The sequence below is a fragment of the Schistocerca serialis genome, chromosome 1, assembly GCF_023864345.2.
Source record: "Schistocerca serialis cubense isolate TAMUIC-IGC-003099 chromosome 1, iqSchSeri2.2, whole genome shotgun sequence".
In the NCBI taxonomy this organism is placed as follows: domain Eukaryota; kingdom Metazoa; phylum Arthropoda; class Insecta; order Orthoptera; family Acrididae; genus Schistocerca; species Schistocerca serialis.
This window is the reverse complement of record NC_064638.1, coordinates 929,935,570-929,953,721: the sequence shown is the minus strand read 5'-3', so window position 1 is coordinate 929,953,721 and position 18,152 is coordinate 929,935,570.

Genomic DNA, 18,152 nt, shown 5'->3' with positions numbered 1-18,152 from the left:
TTTTGCTCTTGTGCTATGTCCTGTAATGACGATGAAATAAAATTTTCAAAAGCAACTTGCTGAATGTACATGACACTGAAATTTGTTTTGCAGAAGTTGGTTGCTACGTCTTGCTGATTGTTGCCGAGAGAACGCGATAGTGCGTCTGCTATAACATTTTGTGTACCGGGAATGTGAACTATTGTAAAATTAAATTCCTGTAAATATAGTTTCCATCTGCTTAATCTGTCGTGAGTGAATTTGGCCAAAAGTAAAAATTGTATCGCTCTGTGGTCTGTGTAAACGGTGGTATGTCTGCCATAAAGAAAATGCCTAAATCTCGTGAAAGCCCATACAACACATAATGTTTCAAGTTCTGTGACGGAATAATTTCGTTCAGCAGGTGACAAAATGCGACTTGCAAATGCGATGTTTTTAATTACTGTAGAACCATCTTCTTCAATTTCCTGGAAAATGTGTACGCCTAAAGCGGTGTTGGAACTGTCAGTGGCAATGGAAAAATTTCTGGTAAGATCTGGGTGCGATAAAAGTGGAGCATTCAACAAAGCATGTTTCAAATAACATTCTCGTGAACAAAATTCTGCGTGTCAAAAGTAATGTTTGCGTTACTGTAATATGCAATCTGTACTGTGTCTGGTCAAATTCCGTCGTATGTGCTATTATTTACGGGAGAATGTTGTGGCATATCCACTATACGAACTGTTCTGTTATTTCTTACTGACGTGTTACGCTATGGATGACACCTATTGTCTGTTTCATTCATGATAATATGTTCTTGTTGATGTTCTTGCTGCTGGAAAGATCGACTGTTATTAAATGTACGCTGCAAATTGTGCTCATCATTCTTTTTACGTCTGTCATGATAGTAATTTCTATACGGCGCATTGCGATACGAGTTGAAATGGTGTGTTGTCTGTACGTAGTTATTTCTTTGCTGCCATGCGTTACTATTTGTTGGAGCTGGGACTATACGTGCACGCGGCGAAACATTAAAGTTTGGTTGACCTTGTAGACTGCATTGTTGGTTAGGTATGCTAAGCGGCTGACTTTCATGCTATTGTGGTGAAAAGGTCTATTGTTACCAAAATGTGGTTTGCTGTTAATTTTACACATACTGATGATTACGATTTTTATCTGTTATCAAAATTACGGCGGTAGTTGTCATTACGGGAGTGCTTACTGAAAATTGTCACATTCGGTAAAGATTTGTCATATCCCGTTTTCATTACATATTTTTCTTAATTCTAGGTAGAGCAATAGTTAAAGAGCAGTTTTGATAGATATAAAGGATAGTAGAAGAAAAGGCAGCAGTGCAGAAAACTAAAGATGAAACAGCACTACTACAGCTCGGGGCCCTATGCTCGCTACGGCACATATTCATTAAAGCGTAATGAATCCCCTGAGGTCAATTACGCACTGCAAATAATCTTTAGCTTTTGTGTTATAGGCAATGGCGGTACAAATTCAGAAATAAATTGCTGTCTGCATGCTAATTCCGGTTTCTGCATAATACGTAATGCTGTTGCAAATACAAAAATAAATTGTCGCATCTGGTTCAAAGCTAGTTTCTCCATTACAGATAATAGCGGTGAATGTACAAAGATAAATTGTCGTATACAGTGCAAATCGTGTATCTGTGCTCTGTCATTATTAAATTCTTTACATTTTCTTACAAATGCAAACTGCTTATTATCAACGTTCTCGTCACTGAATTTGAGAACACGTTCAGGTTTGTGTGTGAATCTGTTTGTCTGTGTCATTTCGTACTTCAAGTTACGTAGTTTTTCAGATTTTAAGTCGCGTGGCTTTTCGGATTTTAAGTCGCGTAGTTGCTGTAAATTGCTCACATTATACACGCTGCGTAAGTCTGACAAATGTTCATAAAGTGGCGTCTGTTGTGATGTGTTATTGGTGACTGAAATAGTTTTTAATTCTGTTACTTCTTGTTGTAAATTCGACAATTTTCTATGCAACGTGTTATTAGACGAATCGATCTCATTAATTGTCTGCTGTAAATTTTGAAATTCAGGTGTTTGGATAAATGAAACCGGTGCAGTATCGTCTGATTTATTGTCATTAGTATTTTCGATAACATCAATACGACTGGCCAATTCATCACATTTTTCAGTCAGTATCTTAACCTGATCATCGGTTTTAGAATCAGACGCATTAATCTGTTTTTGCAACTTGCGCGTAGTTTCGCTCAGTTTTTTAACATCAGCTTTGATAACATCACAATCCTGTGTTAGATCTAATTGTTCGAATCTATCTGTCACTGTTTGAATATTTACTGTGTGTGTATCTGTTTTTGATTTAAGGTCAGAAATTTCATCCCGTAATTCCGCGTTCAATTGTTCTATGGTATTAATTTTGTCGGACACTGTAGTAATATTATTGTCTACATACGTCTTCGCTTTCGCGAATATTTTACGTTTGTCCTCTTGTCTTTGTGCAGTGATTGTTTCCATGACTTGTCGTTTCACTTTGTTTTGATCCTGAATAAATCTGCGGAAACGCGTATCACTGTTCTGTATGTGCTGATTAAAGCGCTCGTTAATCTGAGTGTTCTGCTGTTCGAATTTCGCGTCTATCTTTGCGTCCATAGTGCGCGAAAGTTCTACCGTCATTGCTCTAAACTCGTCCCGTAATTGTGCAGCTTTTTCAGAACATTGTTTAGCGACTGTACTAATTTCCACTCTAAGTGTTTCTGTTGCGGCTGTTTGCATTTCTCTTAATTCTTGCGCAACATACTTAATTTCTTCGCTATTTTTTTGTGAACAAGCTTCAATTTCCACGCGCAACTGTTCCTTAGTGTCATGGCACTGCGCGGCAACGTCTCTAATTTGTTCACTAAGTTTGTCTTGTTTTTTGTCATTATTGTCAAGTTTTTCATTTAAGTGTTTGGAATCATTATCCTGTTTTTCAGCCATTTGTCGTAAAAATGCCATAACTTGATCCCACCCAAAAGTAGCTGTTGCATTCTCAGTACTGTGTGGTGGTATATGTGCAGTTGTCGCGCTTTGTGTGACCATTTGGTCATTTTGCAACTTACAAAAAGGACTATCAGTCGGACCTACACTGTCACTCACTATTTCAGAATTAAATAAATCCGTCGTACTTTGTGTATCCTGTTCATTTTCATTAGACAAATTTGTCTGTACGTTACTTGAGTTTTCCAAATCGGCTGTGTTAAGCTCGGCAGCGCTCAGTACTATAGACCGCTCCGCGTCATCAATTGTCGTCAAGTTAACACACGAGACAATTGAGTTCGTTTGTTCATCATTAAGGTAAAAGTCATCATTAGTGGTTGGAATGCACTGATTGTTAGTGAACGCAGGATTGTCATCATTACACTGCGTGTCACATGTCCTATCGGTAAAGTTGTTTGTGTCGGTAATTTCATTCATAATACCTCGCGATACACTATTCACAGTCTTTCGCGGCATTTTAACAATAGTCAAAATTATTCACAAAATAAATAAGCACAATGCAAAAGCAACACACAAATACAACAAAGCAACAAATTGCCGTTGACCTGTAGAAAGAAAGTCACAATATTATTAAAAGCGTTGCGCCAAATCCTAATTATATCTAAGCAAACAAGAGCAGATATCTGACTGTTGTTCAAAAGACTCTCAACGAAATACGATCCTGGCAGGGTCGCCAAGTGTAACCTCCCCACCGTAATTTTTAAAAGGAAAAAGACAATACTTAATTAGAAATGGGAGCCAAGTGTAACCTCCCCACAAAAATTTTAAAAGAAAGGACGATACTAATTAGAAATGCTGATGCACATTGCGCTAAGCGTAACCTGCCCACAATGGAATCTAGTGACAATGACGATTAAACAAAAATTAGCAATCTGACTCAAATGTAAATTCTTCACAAAAATTAAAGTCAATTCAGTGATAAGAAAATTTAATTAAACCGAAATATCGGTCTTTGGCCCTGTGTAAAACAATCAGAATTAAAGTCTTACCTCAGAATAAATGGATGTCACATTTCTGCTCTTGTTGTTGCGCACCGCTTGGAGGAACTGCATTGCAAATAATAATATTCTCTTTTTTTGTGATTTTAGTGAAATTTTTTTTTAAAAGAAGTGGAATGAAATGGGAAGTGCAACGAAATCTTTAGTTCAATAAAAAATTAAATTTTTGAAAAAATGCTTTTGAAATAAAAATTATTATTGGGGAACTTGTTGGAGAATAATTACAATAAATAAAATTTTCATTATCTAATGATTATATTAATTAACAGTATACCTTATTCACCATCTTGACCAGTGTTGCCGACCGCCTACATCACACAACCGCACTGGGCTGCTACTACTGACCGACCGCTCTGCATGACGACTATTTGCGTACAGCACGCGACGACTACTGACAGAGTACTGCTCTCAACTAGACAGAGCTACACACTCGCAACGACTGACTGACAGACTCGCAACGACTGACAGACTGAGAACCGCTCGCAACACTCGCGCGGTCAAGCGCAAGCTCTCTGGTCACAGATGCTACAATGCCTCGCCATCGCTGCTATGTTACATACGTGTTTCAACGTATAACCTGGACTCTCAATACACGCTAATCAGTGGAATCGCAACAGGTATTATCGCCACCCACCGTAAATACACTACCTCATTTCCTCTTACTCACTTCTATGATAACCATTCTCCAACGTTTTGCGGTTATCGAGCATTCTGTCGGAACTGTGCTGGGCCTGGGATAGCATCTGGAGGGGTCTGCACTTTAGTTCACTCAAATGTCATTAGTGACTTGCTCCCCCTTCATACCAGCCTTGAAGCAATAGCAGTAAGAATGCAAATGATCCCAGCAGTCGCCATTTGCAGTGTCTACCTCCTTCCAAGAAGGCCACTTCCTTATGTTGAACTGTCAACCTTAATACAGTAACTCCCACCTACGGATCTCCTCCTCGGAAACTTCAATGCACATAGTCCTCTGTGGGGAAGTGCCACTTCGACAAGTAGGGGTCTTCTAACTGACAAACTTATTAAAGACTTCGATTTGTCTCCTGAGTGACGGTTCCCCTACCCACTTCAGTGCTGCTCATGGCAACCGTTCTGCTGATCTGGCTGGTTCAAATGGCTCTGAGCACTATGGGACTCAACTGCTGAGGTCATTAGTCCCCTAGAACTTAGAACTAGTTAAACCTAACTAACCTAAGGACATCACAAACATCCATGCCCGAGGCAGGATTCGAACCTGCGACCGTAGCGGTCTTGCGGTTCCAGACTGCAGCGCCTTTAACCGCACGGCCACTTCGGCCGGCGTTCTGCTGATCTCATGATCTCCTCCCATGCTCTCGTCTTCCTCACATGTTTGCCCCATGATTATCTTCGTGACAACGGCCACTTTTCGGTGATTCTATCGCTGCCATACCGCCACCAGGCAGACAGGCCACCACGTTGGGCATTGCGCAGAGCCACTTGGCCTTTATATATGCCTGATGTGCTCTTCGACACCTCTCTCTCGGACTGCATTGATGCGATCGTGTAAAACGTTTCTGACTCTCCTGTACACAGGTTTCACTCGTCGAAGACCAGTACTGTAGTGGACCACGGATGCAGCAATCGCTCTCCAGACCGCTGACGGGCGCTGCAACGATTTAAACAACTCTTTCACAGACCAACATTACACTTAAGTGTCTCTGTGCACGATACCGTATTAAGCAGAGTAAAAAGGAATGCTGGAAGCGCTATGTTTCCTCAAGTTCCTTAGCCTTTTGGGCCGTCAATGACAATCAGCTGTCCAGGGTCTCGTCCCACATGGTGCTCTGTGTACTGATTGATTGGTCCTTGCAGAACCTCGCAACACACTTAGCAACAACATCGGCATCTTCTTCATATCCTGCTACCATTCTCCAGCATAAACGAAGACTTGAAGAAATCTCCGTTTCAACCCTCACCAAGTTGAATCCTATATTGAACCCTTCACTGAGTGGGAATTCTTGCAGGCTCTTATCTTTTCACATGACATGACCCCAGACCCATATTCCATCCACAACCAAATGATCTACCACTTGGACGTTAAACAGAGGCAACTTCTACTCAGGGTCTTCAAACGCATTTGGCTCACAGGTGCCTTCCCCTCGTAATGGTGAGGCAGCATAGTTATTCCTGTCCTTAAGCCTGGGAAGAACCCAATGTCTCTAAAAAGCTTCCGTCCGATTAGCCTGATCTACTTTGTAAACTGATTGAGATGATGCTTAGCTTCCGATTCTGTTGGCTACTCGAATCTCGGGGCCTTTTGTCCCTGTTCGGTGTGGCTTCTAAGAAGGCTGATCTACAACTGACCATTTACTCGGATCAGAAACAGCGATCTGACAGGCTTTTACTGCCAGCACCTTGCCACGCTTCTTTGACCTGCATAAGGTAAACTATTTTGAACAATTAGTTCATGAACCCACTCGAAGCGTAAACGGTTGCGAAAGCTTACTTGACCTATTAGCAACAAATAATCCTGGACAAATAGGGAGTATCATAGCGAATATAGGGATTAGTGACCACAAGGCAGTTGCTGATAGGCTGAATGCCGTGATACCTACAACCATAAAAATGAAACGCAAAGTACATCTATTTAATAAAGCTGATAAAAATGCACGTATCGCCTTTTTAAGAGACAGTCTCCAGAAAAGATGATGATTGATTTCAAAGAGATAGCATCGACAGCATTTGAGAGATATATACCACATAAATTAATAAGGGATGGTACTGATCCCCAATGGAACACAAAACGGGTCAGATCGCTGTTGCAGAAGCAACGAAAAAATCATGCCGAATTTAAAAGAACGCAAAATCCTCAAGATTGGCAAACTTTTGCAGAAGTTCGAAATATAGCGCGTACTTCAATGCGAGATGCTTTTAATAATTTCCACAACGAAACTCTGTCTCTGAATCTGACAGAAAACCCAGAGAGATTCTGGTCATTCATAAAGGACACCAGTGCCAAGACGCAATCAATACCTTCACTGCGCGATACAAACGGTGAAGTCACTGATGACAGTGCCACCAAAGCAGAGTTATTAAACACGGATTTCCGAAACTCCTTCACCAAAGAAGACGAAACAAATATTCCTGAATTCCAATCAAGAACAACTGCCAAGATGAGAAACATAGCAGTAGATAACATCGGAGTAGCAAAGCAGCTTAAATCACTTAATAAAGGCAAGGCCTCCGTCACAGATTGTATACTAGTCAGATTCCTTTGAGAGTATGCTGATACAATAGCTCCATATTTAGCAATTATATGAAAACCGCTCACTCACAGAAAGTTCCGCACCTAAAGACTGGAAAATCGCTCAAGTCACACCAATATCCAAGAAGGGAAATAGGAGTAATCCGCTGAATTACAGGCCCATATCACTAACGTCGATTTGTAGTATGGTTTTGGAACATATACTGTGTTCGAACATTATGAAATACCTCGAAGAAAACAATTCATGGACACACAGTCAGCACGGATTCAGAAAGCATTTCTTCTAAAACACAATTGGCTCTTTTTACTCATGAAGTAATGTGTGCTATCGACAGGAGATGTCAAATTGATTCTACATTTTTAGACTCCCAGAAAGGTTTTCGATACCGTTCCTACAAGCGTCTTCTAACCAAAATGCGTGCGTACGGAATATCGCCTCAGTTGTGGGACTGGATTCGTGATTTCCTGTCAGAAAAGTAGTTATAGACGGAAAGTCATCGAGTAAACAAAAGCAATATCCGGCGCTCCCAAGGAAGTGTTATAGGCCCTCTATTGCTCCTGATCTGCGTTAACGACATAGGAGACAATCTGAGTAATCGTCTTAGATTGTTTGCAGATGATGCTGTCATTTACTGTCTTGTAAAGTCATCAGATGACTAAAACTAATTGCAAAATGATTTAGATAAGATATCTGTAGGGTGCGAAAAGTGGCAATTGACCCTGAATAAAGAAAAGTGTGGATTTATTCACATGAGTACTAAAAGAAATCCGCTAAATTTCGATTACATGATAAGTCACACAAATCTTAAGGCTGTAAATTCAACTAAATACTTAGGGATTACAATTACAGATAATCTAAATTGGAACGATCACATAGATAATCTTCTGGGAAGAACAAACCAAAGACTGTGATTCATTGGCAAAACACTTAAAAAACAGGTCTACTAAAAGAGACTGCTTCCACCACGCTTGTCCGCCCTATTCTGAAGTACTGCTGTGCGGTGTGGGATCTGCGTCAAGTGGGGCTGACGGATGAAATCGAAGAGGTTCAAAAAAGGGCGCCTCGTTTTGTACTACCGCGAAATAGGGGAGATAGGGCCACAGACATGATTCGTAAATTGGAGTGACAATCATTAAAACAAAGGCGTTTTTGGTTGCGACGGTATCTTCTCATAAAATTTCAATCACCAATTTTCTCCTCTGAGTGTAAACATTCTCTTGGGACCCACCTACATAGGGGGAAATGATCATCACGATAAAATAAGAGAAATCAGGGCTTGCACAGAAAAATTTAAGTGCTCGTTTTTTCCCTAGCGCCTTCCAGAGTGAAACGGTAGACAGACAGTTTGAAGGTGGTTCATTGAACCCTCTGTCAGGCACTTTATTATGAATAGCAGAGTATCACGTACAGGCAGACGTAGACGACACAGCCTGGCACCATAACACTTTAGTTACCCTCCGAGACTGGGGCTTTCGCGGCGCCCTTCCGATTTTTATCTGCGAGTATTATGCTACCGGCTCTTCCAGGCCCGAGTTGGCACTTCACTCACCATCCCTTTGGTCCGGTATAATGGTATGCCACAGGGTTCTGTGTTAAATGTCACATTCTTCCTCATTGCCGTCAATGGGCTTGTAACCTCTGTTGGGCCTCTGGCTACCCTGGCGTTATGTCAACGATTTTTGCATCTGATGTAACTTCTAATCGGTAGCATCAGCTGAACGCAGCTCCAAGGTGCCCTCTGACAGGCCTCTGCATGGGCTCTCTCTCTCTCCCACAGCTTCCATTTTCTCTCTCAAAACGCGGGTTATGAATTTTTGCTAAAAACCTACGTGACGGCCGAATCCGGAACTTTATTTAGGTGATCAGTGCCTATGCATTTAAGTGCAGTTCCCTTTCTTGGGACTTCTTTTTCATAATAAGCGGAAATGGCTGCCCCATATTCGCCACATGAAGACTACATGCATGTGAAAGCTTAAATGCTCCCGGTCTCCTGGCCCACATATCTTGGAGTGCAGACCGTGCAACTCTTCTCCATCTTTACTGTGCTATGGGTTTGTACAGACTATATTATAGTTGTCAGTTTTATGGCTCAGCGGCTCCTTCCACTCTGAAGCTACTTAATCCTGTTCATCACTATGGGATGTGTCTGGCTATCGATGCCTTTCGCCCTCGTCCTGTCGACAGTCTCTTCGTAGAAGCAAGGATTCCCTCTCTACAAATACGACAAACCTAACACTTGCTTTCTTATGCAATCGCCTATTCGATGTTTCCCCGACCATCCCGTGTACCCCGTTCCCTTTACAAATGAGGAATGCCTGCTTCCTGATACCTGTCCTCGGGTGGAAATGCCAGTTGGAATGCATCTCACTTCCTTTTGCTGCGATCTCCTCCTCCCTGGAAAGTGCCCCATGTATTTCTTGATGGTGCCTCGACCACAGATTAGGACCGACCTAATCCAGGGTCCTAAGGTCTTGTCGTCGCTATGGTACTCTGGCGTCTTGTTATGTTCCATCATTAAGGAGTTCCAGGATGCTACGATCTTCTACACTGATGTTTCTAAAATGATCGATAAGACAGAATATGCTTTTACGTCTCCTACTATCATGGAACACCATTTACTGCTGGGATCATCTAGTGTGTTCAGGAGTGCTTTTAGCCAGTAACAAGGCCCTCCATTTTGTTTCACAGGCCTCTCTCCAAAGTGTTGTAATATGTATCGACTCAATGAGCAGCCAGCAGGCTGTAGACTGATGCTACTCTCGTCACCCTTTGGTCTATGCTACCCGTAGACTTCTCTCTGCCCTTGGCTATGCTGCCTACTCAGTTGTTCTTGCCTTGGTCCCAAGTCATGTGGGCATGATTCCAGGTGTAGATATGCGGATTCACATCAAACCTCTTTTTATCCAAGTGGAATGACTTCTGGTGCCCTACTGCTCTCGGTGATAAACTCAGCACAATCGAGGAGACTACTACAGTTTGGTGCCCATCCTTCCGCTCCTCTCAGAAGGAATCCACTGTCTTATGCTGTCCATGCATGGTCATACTAGGCTCACCCATTGTTTTCTCTTGCATAACGAGCCACCCCCACAATGTGGTGGTGGAGACAGACTGACACTATCCCACATATTGCTGGAATTTCCTCTTCTTTCGGCCCTTCATTTTAAGTATAGCCTTCCAAATTTCTTGTCTTTACTATTAGCGGATGATTCACAGATGGTTGAACTGGTCTTCAGTTTCCTTCATGAAACTAGCTTTTATTTTCAGTTATAAAGTTTTGCTTTCCTCCTGGTGGAGGGGCAAGGTGGTTGTGATTGGGACCCCTCTGTTTGTGTTTTCTGGGCCCAGCACCCATGACTGCTCTGTGCAAGGACCAGTCTTTTATCCTTCGATTTTTCCAGTTTTTAGATTTGTCCTACCTTTTTATGTCTTCTACTGTGTTGGTTTTAGCTTCCTCACTTTGTAATTTGATCCCTGTGACTGGACTACCCACTTTTCGCACACGCCTCTACCTTACGCATGTAATTTTTTGGTACTGATGACTTCACTGTTTAGCCCCATAGCCCCCCCTCAATGAACAAAACAACCTCTTTTGCTTGGCATTGGAATAGTTTGTTGAAGAAATAGATTTATACACTAGGTTACCTATATTTATACACTGTTCAAAACTAAACTGCACTGTGGTGTTTTGTAGCGAGTACTTAATTATGCACACAGAATTTAATACGTGAAGTGTCAGATATATTAGCAGTCATAAGAAAAAAACCACACACATGAAATGCTATTGATATTGAAAGATTTATTTCTTTAGTTTGTTAAAGATAAGGAGTGAGAATTACTTTTATATAAGACGCATATTATAATGAGGATATTGTACAATTTTTTTACAAACTGTGCATATACTGTAGATAATTTTGTGATTCAGTTGTAATAAGTAAGGAGGAGACAGATGCTGTTTTGAACTAATGCACATACATTTTAGTTGAAGCCACTTTATAGATATATATTGTCTTTATGTGCTATTTCACATGATTTCTATGTTACTGGTAAAGGAAAAATGAATATGATCAATATTATTTCACGCTATTGTTCTTGTCATAAAGCCGGTGAGTGTCTGGTGGACTATTAGGAAGAAGTCAGAGATTAGCAATAAGCTGTCCCAAACTTGTTAACATGAGAGTTCTTGAATGTTTATGCTACAAACACTACTAAAATTTGATTTTAACTCAAATGAATAAACCTACCCTATTATGTTACTGAAAATGTCTTATTGACAAAACATGTATCATTTTCCTTCTGGTACATGTTTTGAAACTATGCAAAGACATATTGATCAAAAGAAAAGATTGTCTGAGTGATGAGTCACAGCAGTTTCTGAAGCTATTTAGTCGATCTTTTGTCACACACAAATTCTTAGTTTCTTGAATTTATGAGTTGTTAACTGTTCAGGTATTGTAAGATCAATGGTCAAGGACTAGGAAGATTGGAGAGTTATGTGGTATATTATGATAGTTTACTTCACTTGTAATTCACATTTTACTATGGTACAAGCACATAGCATCGCTGGCATATTTGTAAATTTGAGTGAGTTTGTCGATATATGCATCTGCATTCACAAATTTCTCTGTTATTGTATTTTGAGAGGTGTTAAATTGCAAAACTTATGTCAATGATTCATGAGAGATCACAGATGTGTTGCAATGCAAGTCTACTATTGAGCCATTACACATACACTTTAAGGATATTACGTCAAAACAATATTTGTATTACAAACACAATGAATGCTATTTACACAGCACATTTAAGGAGTGCAAAAGGAGGGTTACTTTGGATGAGCTATGGTGAAGGGTAATTTTTGTCTTGCTGTTATGAAACTTCGTGGGATCAGAAAAAGAGTTGGTTGAAAAAAAATCACTTATAAGCTATCACTTGCAGACACACGTCTGAATAGAATAATAATTGCCCAATCCCTAATTTGCACACTGAACATGTTGTTTTTTTTTTATCACATATCAGTGTGAGGAATACTTGCACAAAAAGAAATGTTCACACAATATTCCTTACCTTATATGATCACTGTTGTACAGTACTGACAAACTTAATGAATATACACATCACTTCACTGATATGATAGGGACATTAGCGCTAAAGCATGTCGCTGCGCAGTGGTTTCTTGTATCGAACAAAAATTTTATTACTTAATAAGGATTTATGAGTTATGCATTACTTTGCAAAGGAGCAAGTGTAATGTCAAAATGAATAAATCCCGCAAAGAAATTGAAAGTAACTTATCAGTGAAAGTACTAATTATCATGCTATCTACACTCTGTTTTACCGTGTTTCGTGCTTGGAGGCGAGAGTTGAGAATTTACGTGTTAACCCAGAATTACCACTTAGAGAAGTAATGCACCCATATTGATATAATTGACCAGAACTTACCTTGCTAGAAAGCTACTGTGTATGAAACCACACTTCTTTAACGATTATGAAATTTGAGACCATTTAATATAAACATTATATCTGTGTGTTTCAGCATCAACTGTGTATAACTGTTTCCTGCTCTGTTTCTTTGTACTCTCTATTGTATATGTTGGCTTGGTGAATAGTGACTCAAAGTCAATTTATATATTTGCAGACATTAGTAAACATGAAGACTGTGTCCCTGGGGCACTAGAGGAATATAGAAGACTTGAGGAAGACGTTGCCACAAATGGACTGGCATGTTCCCAAGCAGTGAGAGAAGCATACAACACTGAAGAATGTGTAATTGTTTTATTTTATGAGTAACTGATTCTGTTATTTCTTTTTCGAATTACACTCCTGGAAATTGAAATAAGAACACCGTGAATTCATTGTCCCAGGAAGGGGAAACTTTATTGACACATTCCTGGGGTCAGATACATCACATGATCACACTGACAGAACCACAGGCACATAGACACAGGCAACAGAGCATGCACAATGTCGGCACTAGTACAGTGTATATCCACCTTTCGCAGCAATGCAGGCTGCTATTCTCCCATGGAGACGATCGTAGAGATGCTGGATGTAGTCCTGTGGAACGGCTTGCCATGCCATTTCCACCTGGCGCCTCAGTTGGACCAGCGTTCGTGCTGGACGTGCAGACCGCGTGAGACGACGTTTCATCCAGTCCCAAACATGCTCAATGGGGGACAGATCCGGAGATCTTGCTGGCCAGGGTAGTTGACTTACACCTTCTAGAGCACGTTGGGTGGCACGGGATACATGCGGACGTGCATTGTCCTGTTGGAACAGCAAGTTCCCTTGCCGGTCTAGGAATGGTAGAACGATGGGTTCGATGACGGTTTGGATGTACCGTGCACTATTCAGTGTCCCCTCGACGATCACCAGTGGTGTACGGCCAGTGTAGGAGATCGCTCCCCACACCATGATGCCGGGTGTTGGCCCTGTGTGCCTCGGTCATATGCAGTCCTGATTGTGGCGCTCACCTGCACGGCGCCAAACACGCATACGACCATCATTGGCACCAAGGCAGAAGCGACTCTCATCGCTGAAGACGACACGTCTCCATTCGTCCCTCCATTCACGCCTGTCGCGGCACCACTGGAGGTGGGCTGCACGATGTTGGGGCGTGAGCGGAAGACGGCCTAACGGTGTGCGGGACCGTAGCCCAGCTTCATGGAGACGGTTGCGAATAGTCCTCGCCGATACCCCAGGAGCAACAGTGTCCCTAATTTGCTGGGAAGTGGCGGTGCGGTCCCCTACGGCACTGCGTAGGATCCTACGGTCTTGGCGTGCATCCGTGCGTCGCTGCGGTCCGGTCCCAGGTCGACGGGCACGTGCACCTTCCGCCGACCACTGGCGACAACATCGATGTACTGTGGAGACCTCACGCCCCACGTGCTGAGCAATTCGACGGTACGTCCACCCGGCCTCCCGCATGCCCACTATACGCCCTCGCTCAAAGTCCGTCAACTGCACATACGGTTCACGTCCACGCTGTCGCGGCATGCTACCAGTGTTAAAGACTGCGATGGAGCTCCGTATGCCACGGCAAACTGGCTGACACTGACGGCGGCGGTGTACAAATGCTGCGCAGCTAGCGCCATTCGACGGCCAACACCGCGGTTCCTGGTGTGTCCGCTGTGCCGTGCGTGTGATCATTGCTTGTACAGCCCTCTCGCAGTGTCCGGAGCAAGTATGGTGGGTCTGACACACCGGTGTCAATGTGTTCTTTTTTCCATTTCCAGGAGTGTATATGAAAATAAACAAGGTTTAAATTTACGTCCTTTTGCTAAGCTGTGCTTTGAGCAAGTACTCACTTACTGTACATTTAATCTGCCACACTCATTGTCACATTTTATGTTCACTGAAGTCAACCTCAGGTTGTGCTGAATGGGAACTTTTGGATTATTTTATACTATGTTTCTGACAATTAGTTGAAGTTTAAATTTAGAAGTGGTATCTTATTTGGTTCTCATCTACGATACAGCGGGATAGGGGTGTTGAAACGTAACTAATATACGATCCTTAGGATACGTGTGAGGTGCTGACCTCAGGTATCATGCTACATCTACAGGCTTTATATAAGTTTCTTACCAATCTTATTTTATGTAGCTAGTAATTTTAGAACTCAGTTTATTGTACTGATTAAAATTCAGTCATCAATTTCGTCTAGACTTAGCAAGCTCTGCGCTGGTTCGACTGTTACTAGTCGATAATTCAACATAAAAAACTTCTTATTTTGCAATTCCATAATACCTCTCAGAAGTGAAACTAGCTTTTTGTTAGTATTTTTGGGATGAACACATACAAATGTTAGGAACATTTTCAAACCAATAATATTCATGATATAAGCAGCTTTATAAAAATATTGTTATTGAATATATTGTATAGATTCTAGTGCTAGAATCTCTGTAAAACTTTGTTAGGATGAGAGACTGAACTAATACGCAATTCCCTCATGTCAGCCTGCCCTTACTACCATGTTTTCGATTGTAATAAACGAATTTTCTGTTTCTAATAAAGGATGATAAAATAAAAAGTGGGAAATCAGCAATCAGAGTCTGTTTTCTGACAGTTTATGTGAGGCAGTTTTGTTATAGTTTTGTAATTCTGAAGTGAAACATCATATCAAACTCAATTTTTTGAAGTTTCTCTTGGCAGTACCAAACCATTAACTACATTGTCAAGGACTCAGGAAGTTGCAGTAAATTATGGTGGAGAAAATTCTTTTACAGCCAGTGCAGCATCGGAGGTCGCCGACAAACGAAGATGAATATTTGCTATTGTTCAACTCTGTTGCATTTCCCACTCAACTGCAGTGATACATTATACGAACGTGTCTGAAAGACAACACAGCTCAACAGCAGGCACACTACAATCAGTACTTGTAATTTTTGTAAGTGGCATAGTCTGCAATAATTGCAACGTGTTTTGTACTTGTCATCACACAGATTCTCATTTCATTCACTTCAAGTGATTTCTTGGCAGAATCGATTAGCACGAAATGAACACGAACTACAACAAATACACTATGTGATCAAAAGTATCCGGACACCTGCCTGAAAATGACTTAAAAGTTCGTGGTGCCCTTCATCGCTTATGCTGGAATTCAATATCGTGTTGGCTCACCATTAGCCTTGACGGCAGCTTCCACTCTCGCAGGCATATGTTCAGTCAGGTGCTGGAATGTTTCTTGGGGAATGGCAGCCCATTATTTAGGGAGTGCTGCAGAGAGGAGAGGTATCAATGTCGGTCGGTGAGGTCGACACGAAGTCTGCGTTCCAAAACTTCCCAAAGGTGTTATATAGGCCTCAGGTCAGGACCGTGTGCAGGCCAGTCCATTACAGGGATGTTATTGTCGTGTAACCACTACGCCACAGGCCGTGCATTATGAACAGGTGCTCGATCGTGTTGAAAGATGCAGTCGCCATCCCCGAATTGCTCTTCAACAGTGGGAAGCAAGAAGGCACTTTAAACATCAATATCAATAGAGGGCTGTGCTGTGCTGTGTTAGTGTCACGCAAAACGACAAGGGGTGCAAGACCCCTCCATGAAAAACATGACCACACAAAACACCACCGCCTCCGAATTTTACTGTTGGCACTACACCCGCTGGCAGATGAGCGGGCATTCGCTATGCCCACATCCTGCCATCGGATTGCCACATTTGTACCGTGATTCGTCACTCCACACAAGGGTTTTCCATTGTTCAGTCGTCCAATGTTTACCCTTTTTAAACCAAGCGAGGCGTCGTTTGGCATTTACCGGCTTGATGTGTGGCTTATCAGCAGCCGCTCGACCATGAAATCCAAGTTTGCTCACATCCCGTCTAACTGTCATAGTACTTGCAGTGGATCTTGATGCAGTTTGGAATTCCTGTGTGGTGGTCTGGGTAGATGTCTGCCTATTCCACATTACGACCTCCTTCAACTGTCGGCAGTCTGTCATTCAACAGACGAGGTCGACCTGTACGTTTTTGTGGTGCACGTGTCCCTTCACGTTTCCACTTGCCTATCACATCGGAAACAGTGAACGTGGGACGTTTAGGAGTGTGGAAACCTCGCGTACAGACGCATGACACAAGTGACACCCAATCACCTGAGCACGTTCGAAGTCAGTGAGTTCCGCGGAGCGCCCCATTCTGCTCTCTCACAATGTCTGATGACTACTGAGGTCGCTGATATGGAGTACCTGGCAATAGGTGGCAGCACAATGCTCCTAATACGAAAAACGTATATTTTTGGGGGTGTCCGGATACTTTTGATCACATAGTGTACATCTAGACATGAAGCCAAATTACAGTATCACGAAGCAAACTGTGTTTGTTAGCTCCGGTGACAATGTTTTCCCAAATGTCCACATGTTATTGCAAGCTACCGTAGGATACATAAAATTGCTAACGAGACAAAGGCAAAATATTGAATTTTCTAATTACTGTTATTGGATCTAAAAAAGTGTGATATATTGTACAATCTAAAACTTTCAAAAGTTTACATTTGAAATTAAAACGTCAAATCCGCAATATTTGATAAAGTAAGAAGCAATGTCAACCTAAAATAAGACAAAATAAAACCTTACACTCAGAAGATTTCACATTTGTCAGGCTCGAATAGTTCTGTTCTCGGCAAATAAATCTCAATTCAGAAGTAATTTCTGGCGTGTCAGTGTTTGCAAAATGTGATGGAGTAAGTGATGTAAAACAAAAGCAACGGAGTCCTTGACAACGAGGTATATTTGTTTTTTCTTTTATCTATATATTTTATGTCGCACTTTAAATATTTCCACGAAAGTGAACCCTGTAATGCCCCTACTGCGCCGTAGCGTGATCCCGAACTGAAGTCGGCTTTTGCAGCGGCGAATATGAGAGCTGGCCTAGCGATTTGAAGGGTATGGTTAAATGATGGAGTCCTCTTGAGTAAAATGTTCCGGAGGTAAAGTAGTCCCTCATTCGAATCTCTGGGCGGAGACTACTCAGGAGGACGTCGTTATCAGGAGAAAGAGAACTGGCGTTCTACGGATCGGAGCGTGGAATGTCAGATCCCTTAATCGGGAAGGTAGGTTAGAAAATTTAAAGGGGAAATGGATAAGTTAAAGATATATATAGTCGGAACTAGTGAGTTTCGGTGGCAGGAGGAACAGGACTTCTGGTCGGGTGAGTATAGGGTTATAATTACAAAATAAAATAGGGGTAATGCAGGAGTAGTTTAATAACGAATAAGAAAATAGGAGTGCGGGTAAGCTACTACGAACAGCATAGTGAACGCATTATTGTAGCCAAGACAGAGACGAGGCCCACGCCTACCACAATAGTACAAGTTTATATACCAACTAACTCCGCAGATGACGAAGAGATTGAGGAATTGTATGATGCGATAAAAGAAATTATTCAGATGATGAAGGGAGACGAAAATTTAATGGTCTGGGTGAGTGGAATTTGATAGTAGGAAAAGGAA